Source organism: Talpa europaea (genome assembly GCF_964194135.1).
Source record: "Talpa europaea genome assembly, chromosome: 7".
Lineage (NCBI taxonomy): Eukaryota > Metazoa > Chordata > Mammalia > Eulipotyphla > Talpidae > Talpa > Talpa europaea.
Window position 1 is genome coordinate 116,646,595 of NC_140074.1, and position 12,063 is coordinate 116,658,657.

Below are 12,063 nucleotides of genomic sequence, written 5' to 3' on the forward strand. Positions count from 1 at the left end.
CTGTATTAAAAAGAACTGAAATTCTACTGTAGAGAATGCCCATTATTTTCACATTGGCCTTTTTCTACCAGTGAGCACATGTTTCAAGAGAAAAGAAGACTCAAAGTAGTTTCTCTGGATTAGTTCACAGAAGGAAACCAAATCCTTCATCAGCTAAGAGAGAAATACTAATCAATTCTTTACTTGGGCACAGTGAAAGTAAAGATAAGTAAAAATCAAACCTACATTTAATCTAATTCCTTCATCCTTTGCTTTCTTAACTTTTTCACACCATTAGTCATTAGCAAAAATGGTTTGTTGTCCCACTGCTTCCTGGTCCTCAAAGAGGTGATTAAGCAAACCGTCCTCAGAACACTGGCAATGTGCACCATGGGTGTGTACATGGTTCCAAGACAGGGGCTAAAGCAAAGACACACAATGACCTGTCATCAAATCATTGAACTACTTGCCCTAATCCAAACTTTCCTTGTTCATTCTAGTTTTGTACTATAATCTTTCAGAATGATTAAAAAATTTTATACCCCCAGGAGGCTTTTAATACTACTCATTAACAACTGTTTGGATTGGCTGCTCCTTTTGTTTTAATCCAGCACTCATTACTCATCCCATATCACCAACTAGCAAGCAGTACTAGGGGAAAATAGATAAACAGTTCTGAGACTTGAGATGCAACCAGAGACTGCCAACTGTGTGAAAATCCCAAAGTTGTGCACCACATCTCTATTTTACTGAAGATTATCCACTTTTTCCATGAAAGGGGTTAGTATGCTAATCCCTGAAGTGAGATGGGCAGCAACACTGTATGAAGTCTAGTGGAAATGGAGCCAAGGGAACTGGGGTCGTCTTAGTTCTGCCACTAACTAGTGTGGCCAAGCTACACTAATTCCTTTTTGAGCCTCAGTTTCTTCATCAGTAAAATGCGTGGATCAGGTTAGAAAAACCTCTAAGAAACTTTCCAGCTGTCATGATGATCCTAAGTGAAAGAAAAGAAAGTGAAAGTATTCATTTTTTCCTGCCTTTTTTTTTTTTTAAAGATTTATTTATGTATACAAGTACTGGGTACAGTCAGAAGTGCGGGAGGGTGAGAGAATTCACCAGAGCCAGGGCGGGAAGCAGAGCAGGCAGAAGGACCGAAGTACACTGCTGAGGGGAGCAGTGGGCGGCAGGAGAGGTCTGCGCACCATGGGAGACCCTCCTCCGGTGGCCGGGGAGCAGCTGGGGATCGAACCAGCGCTGCAGAGGCTGCGGGCAGCCCAGTGCTCAACCGCTGCGCCACCGGGGAGGCCCTTTCCTGCCTTTTTTATCTAAGAAAACAAGGATGCATGATATTGTATCAACATACAGTCAAAATTTTCAAGAGCCTTAGATGTACAATCTGACTCAAAAAACCCCCAAAACAATGTGAGTTGTTAGTGTCACTTAACGCTTACTACCTTTCTCAGGGTCCTTTCCACTCTGCAGCTGTCTTGTTTGCTAAAGGGTAGGGTTTCAGGTAGAGGCCCTGTGAAAACACCTGTGAAAGTGAGCTACCTGGTTATTCCTTAATCATGTGCCCTACATAACCTACAAAGACCTACTGCATTAAAAAGTCCTTCACTTGGAATGATTTTTGTGAAAATGGAGATACATTTAATATGTCATCTCTATTATCCTCCTCAGCTCCAACTGCCGCCATTTGCTGGCTCTGTGTCAGGAGCTAAGAATCCAAGAAACAGAAAAATAAAAAGCCCCGGAAGGGCTGAAATCCTAATGTGAGTAGGAACACGAGTCCCCAGACTAAACTGGGCTGAGCGCGGCGCTGAGGAGCGGCCACGGGAGGTCCACTTAGGAGGCAGGTCACGACGCTCCAGCGGCTTTCTCCTCTGGGGCCTAGCCCAGCTTCGAGCTAAGGAAAGGGGCCTCCCGACTCGCACACGGGGCACCTGAGGACCAAAGAGAACGAAACTTGCCGGGGTGAGTGGGCAGGGCCGGGCGCCAAGCACACGCCATGACGTCAGAGACAGGGATTAGGGAAGCACCCGGAACTCGGGCGCGCGGGAGCGGACTTGATATCGTGACGCGTCGCGGGAATTGCCATGACGTCAAGATCCTCGCTCAGTCAGAGGGGTCGTTTCGGCCCCAGAAGCCTCCCATCCGGCCCCAAGCCCGGCCCTCCCCGGGAGAAAACTGCCCCACCCCCCGGCGTTCCGAGGCCTTTCCAGGGGCTCCATGACGCCACTCCCATTTACTGACAGCCTAGGAAGGTGGAAGGAGGTGAAAACCGAAACCGGTTGTATTCCCTCCGCCTTTTCTCGGGGCTGGAAGCCTGAATTTGAGGAACCTGGGCGCCCAGCTGCCCCTAACTGCCCTCGTTCTCTTCAGGGACTCACCAGGGGAAGCAGCCAGCGGCAACGCAGCAGCAACAGGGCAGGGAAGGGATCAGGGGCGGGGCTAAAAACCCCTGGGAGCGCTGATCCCACTGGCCCCGCCCAAACGTCATAACGGCCAGCAAAGCCCACCCCCACCGCGGGGCAGGCTGGGACTTGTAGTGTTCAAGTGAATGGGCCCAGGGCCGCCCACTATCCTTTATGGCTTTCCCCGACGGGTGCAGCCATCCCAGTTTCTGCCTGTCATCATTCCCAGCTATAAAGAAATCACTTAACTCTGTAAAGGGAGTGCTCTTCCTGAGTAAAAATAAACTCAGCTAAGTCAGTTTAGAGAGAACTCTCCATCTTTGATATCTGATCAGTCCCTAATCTACTTTCAGCAAGAATCCTGTTTTCTTATTTGAATTGATTCATGGGAAACCGGTTATTTTACAACTCTGAATTGTAGTTAATTGATAAGACAGGCAATTTCTATTTGGTCTGATAGAGGTTTACGGTTTTCCCTCTTCCTGGTGGAATTTTGCCTCCATTTAAAAATTCTTTTTAAGATAAACACATGCAATTTGCAGCAACATGGATGGCACTGGAAGGGATCATGCTCAGTGAAATAAGCCAAAAAGAAAAAGAAAAATACTGGATGGTCTCACTCATAGCAGGAATCTAGAAAACTTAAATAAGGGACCAGGAAAATGAATGACTATAAGAAAGTGAAAATCAAAATCAACAAAAAACTATGAACCAGAGACACTTTTTGGGGGGCGGGAGGGGAGGGATTGGGGTCAGAATGGGGGGGTTGCAATTGTATGGGGAATATAAAAATAAAATTTATTATAAAAAATATTGTACAAAAAAAATAAAAATTCTTTTTAACAATCTTTTTCTCAGACAAATCACGCTGTTGCTTTTTTGAACCAATTGAGTCACCTGAGTATATGATAGATTCCCTCACTGAGCAAGTTAAATAAAATCTTTAACATGCATTTGTATATCTGTTATGCCTTTACCTTTTTTGGGAAAAATTTCTTTACATTTTGTTTACATTTTTTATGTATACAAATACATGTTTCACATAATTATAGCTTTTACAAAAAAACTGTTTTCACTTGCTACTATTAGATTAAAAAAACTTTCTACATTACTATAAAACTTCTACTTACTTTTCAGTAAGTGATTCTACCATATTCATTCTCTAACCATTGAGTAAGTTATTCATAAAGCAATTAAAAAAGAGATTCTGGATGTATTTAACAGTTTTGGAAGACTAGATCTGACTACATATTATTATTTTTACCACACAAAGTATTACCAATTTGTAAGAGGACTCCATAACATATGCTCATTTCACACACATACATATTGTTTGACTCACCAAAGAATAAGTGTTAGTGGGAAGTGTATGTTCCAAGCACGCTGAAGAAGAATAAAATGGCAACGTAAACTGCAGAAATTCCTTTTGGTGCGTGTAATGCTTGTATCAGTCTTTCTCTGTGTCTCGTTTGGGTCCCAGCAAACTGCTTTACACATGGGAAGTGCTTGAGAAATACACCTGCTATTTCACCTGCAGACAGGCACTTTCCTATGGACCTTGTTTCTAAGAGTCACCCACACCAAGAAAAGGATGCCCTAACAACCACCATGAACTGCCCTTTTCAGGGAAAGCTGTTTTCCCCAGAAGGTAGAGGGAAGAGGAAGAAGTCTGGAAACTTCACTGCTTTTGAACAAGCTCAGAGGAACCTTGCTTCGCCCTTGTTTTCACAGGGCCTCTACCTCTAACCCATCAGATACATGGCAGAGTGGGAAAACTTAAAAGAGGTGCTGGGCAGCAATGTGGATTGCCATCTGGCCAATTATAGTAGTAAGAAAGTGTGGAGCAAGGAGTGGTGGGTTCCATGAACCCACGACAGGTGTTTGACCAAGTGATCTCACTTCTCTGGGCCTCAGTGTCCTCCTCTGAAAACAAGGGGGTATCTAAGAGCTCTTTTGACTTGTTAAGAACCTTGATTCTGTGATTGTGCACATTTCTACAGCATTCTTTCACAGGATGCAGATAAGCAAATCCTGGGTATGCAAGATTTCCCCATCTAAGCACCTGTGCCCCTTGCCACTTCCTACCCCATTCCTGATACATAGACTAAGACTCTCTTTTGACTGACACAGGAAGACAGGGTTTTCAGAAGGGACTTTGGTTCGGAGGAACAGAAGCAGGATTCTCTCTTTTTTTCATTAGCTACTTAAAGAAAGAATCCTAAACTGGGGAACAGAGTTTGTACGTTAACTATAGAGCAAACAACCTTCTGAGAGTTTTGTTATGTCTTATTTAGTCAGGTGGCTGCCTTAGAAACAAAAGGACAGTGAAAACAACAGTCAAGGACTGGCCTATTTATTTATTTTTTCACACACTCTTGCCTCTGTGCTGGAGCTCAGAGAATGAATATAATCTAAATTTTTCCATGACTGGAGAGACCCTCCAACACACTTCATACCGTTCACACCCAGGCTAAGAAGGTCCCTTAGTGTTTGCCATGTGGATTTTTCTGTTTCTGGTTTGCCTGGCACAAATCACCAAGAGCTCTGATTTCCTGGCTGTCACTCTCCAGGCCTAGAGGGGATGCCTGACAGGGTCAAAGCCCATTTTGCTCTACAGTGGGGGCAGCCCTACTGTTCACCCTGTGTTTGTTCCTGTCAACACTCCTGAAAGGACAGTGGTGCCAGACTCTGGCCTATTAGCTCCCGTTGCAGTGAACCCTCTCATAAATAAGCAGTTGTCAGGGATTTTAATGGAAACCCTCTGGAAGCCATAAATCTTTGCTGCTCCCTCCTGCATCCTCTCCCTCATTTCCATCACAATATCACTCCAGAGGGACCTGAGACCAAAGCGTGAGCTTGGCAGAGCAGATTGGTAGGACACTGGGGAAAGAAAGAGCCAGGATGGGGGAGGGGAATAGAGCAGGGACAGTTGGTCTGAGGGAAGCATCTGCTGGGTGGCCAGTTGATGGTGGTCCCCTGCCCCTCTCCTCACCCCTCTCCTCCTACCCCGGGCCTTGGAAGGAGAAGGAACAGGATAGCCCAAGGCCACCTGAAGGGAAAAGAGCAGAGACAGGAATGACGGAGAGGTTTCTGGACGAGCTGCAGACAGCTGCTGGTTCCACTTTGGGCCCTGCAGCATGGCTGAATGTCAGTGTTTGCTTGGGTTTAAACCACGCCTTTGCTTTGAACCTCCTGTCTGGGCCAATCAGCATGTGAAGTGACTGCTTCCTGTTAGGAGAAATCTTTTCTTTTTTTAAAGATTTATTTTATTTTTATTTATTTATTTATTTATACAAGCACTGGGTACAGTCAGAAGCGCGGCAGGGTGAGAGAACCCACCAGAGCCAGAGCAGGGAGCAGAGCAGGCAGAAGGACCGAAGTACACTGCTGAGGGGAGCAGCGGGCGGCAGGAGAGGTCTGTGCGCCATGTGGGACCCTCCTCAGGTGGCCGGGGAGCAGCCGGGGATCGAACCGATGCTGCAGAGGCCGCGGGCAGCTTCGCAACCCAGTGCTCAACCGCTGCGCCACCGGAGAGGCCCAGTTAGGAGAAATCTTTCCATCTACCGTTTTAGTTCTGAAAGGTAACCAAGTTTATTCATAAGCATATGAGAACACTCTGTAGTGAGTACTCTCCGATTAGCTGGGGATAAAGATTTATACCTTAGCTTACTAAGGGAGAGGTAAGCATTTAGGGTTTCAAAGGACAGCAAGTTCTGATGAGACTTGTTTACACAATTTTGGTGGAGTGTCCATCTGTCCACGGATAGAACCTCCCTGCCTGGAGATGAGGGGCAGGGTGCTGTGGAGCTGACTGTTTAAAGCTCTGTTTTATTCAGATAAGGGAAGTTCAGGGAGATTTCGTTCTGCATCTGCTAGAGGACTTTAAAGTCCCTTCCCAACCATTTCCCCAATATCTTAGCACAGTATGAGGTCCTGGGCTCACTCCTGAGACACAATATTTCCAGAGAATCTGCTAAAAGCCTCTGTCCTGCAGGGAACTTTCCTGGATAATCCAACATGCTCCACCGTGCAGCTGCAGAGCCTCCGTTTGCCATTATTTCTTTGCCTATAGGTTTTCTGAGAAGGTCTTCTTTCTCTCCCCTTTTTGTGTCTTGCTTCAACTGTCCAAAGAGTTCTATCCTCAGTGGAGACTGAAGATCCAGTGAAGTTTTTTTTTTTTTTTTTTTTTTTTCTTTTTTTTTTTTTTTATAAAATTTTATTGTTATATTCCCCATACAATTGCAGCCCCCCATTCTGACCCCAATCCCTCCCCTCCCGCCCCCGCCCCCCTAAAAGTGTCTCTGGTTCATAGTTTTTTGTTGATTTTGATTTTCACTTTCTTATAGTTATTCATTTTCCTGGTCCCTTATTTAAGTTTTCTAGATTCCTGCTATGAGTGAGACCATCCGGTATTTTTCTTTTTCTTTTTGGCTTATTTCGCTGAGCATGATCCCTTCCAGCGCCATCCATGTTGCTGCAAATTGCATGTGTTTATCTTTTTTGAATGCTGAGTAATATTCCATGGTATATATGTACCACATCTTCTTGATCCAGTCATCTATTTTTGGGCATTTGGGTTGTTTCCAAAGCTTAGCTATTGTAAACAGTGCTGCTATAAACATAGGGGTGCAGGTGTTCTTTGGAATTGATGTTTCTGTGTCCTTTGGGTAAATACCTAGGAGTGGAATTGCTGGGTCATATGGAAGCTCTATGTTTAGTAGGTCCAGAAATCTCCACACAGCTTTCCACAGTGGTTGGACCAGTTTGCACTCCCACCAACAGTGCAGAAGAGTTCCTTTTTCTCCACACCCTCGCCAACATTTGTTGTTGCTAGTTTTTTTAATATGTGCCATTCTCACTGGTGTAAGATGGTATCTCATGGTAGTTTTGATTTGCATTTCCCTGATGACAAGTGATGTTGAACATTTTTTCATATGCCTGTTGGCCATTTGCATTTCCTCTTCAGAGAAGTTTCTTTTAAGCTCTTCTGCCCATTTTTTGACTGGATTATTTTCTTTGTTGTTGTTGAGACTCATCAGCTCTTTGCAGATTTTTGTGATCAGTCCTTTATCATTAGTGTTGGGTGCAAAAATGTTCTCCCAGTTGGTGGGGTTTCTCTTTGTTTTTGTTATTGTCTCTTTTGCTGTGCAAAAGCTCTTTAATTTGATATAGTCCCAGCTGTTTATCTTTGCCTTCACTATCACTGCTTTGGGTGATGTGTCTGTAAAGATGTCTTTGATGTGCAAATCACGTAGTGTTTCGCCTATATTTCCTTCTATATATTTTATGGTTTCAGGTCTTATGTCTAGTTCTTTAATCCATTTTGAGTTGATTTTTGTGTATGGTGTGAGGTGGTGGTCAAGCTTCATTCTTTTGCATGTAGCGACCCAGTTTTCCCAGCACCATTTATTGAACAAACTTTCTTTGCTCCAATGCATAGTCTTTGCTCCTTTGTCAAAGATTAGTTGACCATAAACCTGTGGGTTTATTTCTGGATTTTCTATTCGATTCCATTGGTCTGTATGTCTGTTCTTGTTCCAATACCATGCGGTTTTGATGATTATGGCTTTGTAGTATAGTTTGAAGTCTGGGAGTCTGATGCCTCCATTCCCTTCTTTTTTTTTCAGGAGAGCTTTGGCTATTCGGGGTTTTTTGTGATTCCATATGAATTTCATCAATAATTGTTCTATTTCTTTGAAGAATGACATTGAAATTTTGATTGGAATAGCATTGAATCTGTATATTGCTTTTGGAAGGATGGCCATTTTAATAATGTTTATTCTTCCAATCCATGAGCAGGGGATGTCTCTCCATTTCTTTGTGTCTTCTTCTATTTCTTTTAACAGTGTTTTATAGTTTTCTTTGTATAGGTCCTTTACCTCTTTTGTTAGATTTATTCCCAAATATTTGATTTTTTTTGTTTCAATAACAAAAGGGATGGTCTTTTTGATTTCTTCTTCTTCAGATTTATTGTTTGTGTATAGGAAGGCTACTGACTTTTGCGTGTTGATTTTGTATCCTGCCACTTTACTGAACTGATTGATGAGTTGAATTAGCTTTTCTGTGGAGTTTTTGGGGTTCTCTATGTATAATATCATATCGTCTGCAAATAGTGATAGTTTGACTTCTTCTTTTCCTATTTGGATTCCTTGGATGTCTTTCTCTTGTCTTATTGCCCTGGCTAGGACTTCCAGTATTATATTGAAAAGCAATGGTGAGAGTGGACATCCTTGTCTTGTTCCAGATCTTAATGGAATTGCTTTCAGCTTTTCACCATTGAGAATGATACTGGCTGTTGGCTTGTCATAGATGGCCTTTATGATGTTGAGGTATGTTCCTTGTATCCCAAGAATTTCAAGGGCTTTTATCATGAATGGGTGTTGCACTTTGTCGAAAGCTTTCTCAGCATCTATTGATATTATCATATGGTTTTTATATTTCTTTTTGTTGATGTGTTGGATAACGTTGATTGATTTTCGGATGTTAAACCATCCTTGTGCCCCTGGAATGAATCCAACTTGGTCGTGGTGAATTATCTTATGGATACATTGTTGGATTCTGATAGCTAAAATTTTATTCAGGATTTTTGCATCAGTGTTCATTAGGGAGATTGGCCTGTAGTTTTCCTTTTTTGTGTTGTCCTTGTTCGGTTTTGGTATTAGTGTAATGTTGGCTTCATAGAACGTGTTTGGTATTGTCCCTTCCTTCTCAATTTTTTGGAAGAGTTTGTGAAGGATAGGCACTAATTCGTCTCTGAATGTTTGGTAGAATTCATTTGTAAATCCATCAGGTCCTGGGCTTTTGTTTTTGGGGAGGTTTTTGATTACCATTTCAATTTCGCTAATTGTAATTGGTCTGTTTAGGTGTTCTATTTCTTCTTTATCTAGCTTTGGGTGATTGTAGAGTTGTAGGAATTTGTCCATCTCCTCTAGATTGTTAAACTTGTTTCCATATAACTGTTCATAGTAGTTACTGATTATTCTTTTGATTTCTGCTGTGTCCGTTGTGCTTTCTCCTCTTTCATTGATGATCCTGTTTATTTGTGCTTTCTCCCTTTTTTCCTTTGTGAGCCTGGCTAGGGGTTTGTCTATTTTATTGATTTTTTCAAAGAACCAGCTCTTGGTTTCATTGATCTTTTGGATTGTTTTTTTAGTTTCAATTTCATTTATTTCTGCTTTGGTTTTTATTATTTCTTTTCTTCTACTGGTTTTGGGGTTTTTTTGTTGTTCTTTTTCTAGATCTTTGAGCTTCGAGATTAGGTTGTTTCTTTGCGTTCTTTCTTGTTTCTTGATGTGAGCTTCTATTGCTATATATTTTCCTCTTATTACTGCTTTTGCTGCATCCCATACATTTAGGATATTGGTGTCCTCCTTGTCGTTCAATTCAAAAAATTTTTTAATTTCTTCTTTGATCTCCTCCTTAGTCCAATGGTCTTCCAGTAGTGTGGTTTTTAATCTCCATGAGGTAGGAAAGTTCCTTGCCTTCTTTTTATGGTTTATTTCTAGTTTGATGCCTTCATGGTCAGAAAAGATGGTTGATATGATTTCAATCTTGGTGTATCTGTTGATGTTTGTCTTGTGCCCCAGTATGTGATCGATCCTGGAGAATGATCCGTGTGCGCTTGAGAAAAATGTGTACTCCATTTTTTTGGGGTTTAGTGTTCTATAGATGTCTGTTAAGCCCAATTGCTCTAGGTCTTTATTTAGAGCTTTGGTTTCTTTACTTATTTTTTGTCTTGTTGATCTATCCATTGTTGATAGTGGTGTGTTGAAGTCTCCCACTACGTATGTGTTTTCTCTGATGTCTGTTTTCAGAGAGGACAACAGTTGTCTGATATATTTTGGTGCTCCTTCGTTTGGTGAGTATATGTTAATGAGTGTTATTTCTTCTTGAAGTATTGTCCCCTTGATCATAATGTAGTGACCATTGGGGTCTCTTTTTATCTTTTTGAGTTTGAAATCTGTTTTATCTGATATAAGTATAGCTGTTCCTGCTTTCTTTTTTGGTCCATTTGCTTGTAGGATTGTTTTCCATCCTTTAACTTTGAGCCTATTTTTATCTTTTGTAGCTAAATGTGTTTCCTGGAGACAGCAAAAGGTTGGGTTTTGTTTCTTAATCCAGGCTGCAACTCTGTGTCTTTTTATTGAAGAGTTTAGTCCATTTACATTTAGAGTTAATATTGATATGTTAACATCTGTATTTGCCATTGTGTTTGTCTTTCCTTTGATTTTATTTATTTATTCTTTTAATAACTTTTTTTTTTTTTGGCCTTCTTTCATTGTTATTCGTCGCTCTGAGGTTCTGGCTTTAGGACTCCTTGTAGTATTTTTTGGAGTAGGGGTTTAGTTGCAATGAAATTCCGGAGTTTCTGTTTGTCTGGGAAGGTCCATATTCTTTCTTCAAAGAGGAAGGAGAGCTTTGCGGGATAGAGTATTCTTGGTTGGCATCTGTTTTCTTGGAGTCTGTTGACTATGTCCCTCCACTCTCTCCTTGCCCGTAGTGTTTCTTCGGAGAAGTCTGATGTCAGCCTGATTGGTTTTCCTTTGAATGTTATCTGTTTCTTCCCTCTTGCCAGCTTCATTATTTTTTCCTTGTCCTGGATTCTTGGGAGCTTTACTATTATGTGTCTTGCTGTATTTTTCCTTTCGTCGTGGAAGTTTGGTGTTCTTCTTGCTTCTTGTATATCAATTTTCAGCTCCTTCTTCACATTTGGGAAGTTCTCTTCAATTATCTCTTTGAATATTTTCTCTGTTCCTACATCTCTCTCCTCTCCTTCTGGTATTCCTATAACTCTTATATTTCCTTTCCTCATGGAGTCAGATAGTTCCCGAAGTCTTTCTTCGTTCTTTTTCCTTCGTACTTCTCTTTCCTTTTCTGTTTTGGTTCTTTTTATTTCTGTGTCTTCAAGATTACTTATTCGTTCTTCCATTTCATCTATTCTGCTTTCATTGCTTTTCCCAGAATTCTTTAGTTCTTCCATTAATTCTTTGATCTCCTGCATTTCTTTTACTTCCCTCTTTAGGGACTCAATTTCTTTCTTCTGACCATTGTTTTCCCTCTCTAGGGACTCAATTGCATTCTTCTGATCGTTGATTATTTTTCCCTTATCATTGTTTTCCTTTATGACTTCTGTCAGTTTTTTAATCACGGCAATTTTAAATTCTCTTTCTGGAAGGCTCAGAAATTCTTCCAAGTTATTGTCGTTGCAATCTGGGGGCTGGCTTTCTTTTTGTGGTGTGCTTTTTCTCTGGAGAGTTGCTAGGTTGCGTGTGGTTCTTCTCCTCCCTACTGTCTGTTTTCTAATTTGCCGTATGCGTTGGGACACTGTGTTGTTGGGACTTGCCGGCATCTTGGGTGGGCTTCTCTGTTCCCCTCTGGTTCTTCCAGGAGTCATCTGTCAGTTTCAAGCAGCCTTTACTGGAGAAAGGTCCCTGTTCTAAAATGCCGATGTGGGGACACACTCCCCTGTGCGCCTGGTCTGCCCCGGCGGTGGGTTCCTGCTCCCCTCTGGGCTTGGACTGCAGGCCAGAGGGTGTCTGGCGTGGGCGAACTTCCCCCGCTCACCTCTGGCTCCTGAGGAAGCCTTCTGCAGGTAGTTTTTACTGAAGAAATGTCCCTGTTCTAAAATGGTGATGTGGGACACACTCCCTGCGCTTCTGGTCTCAGGCAC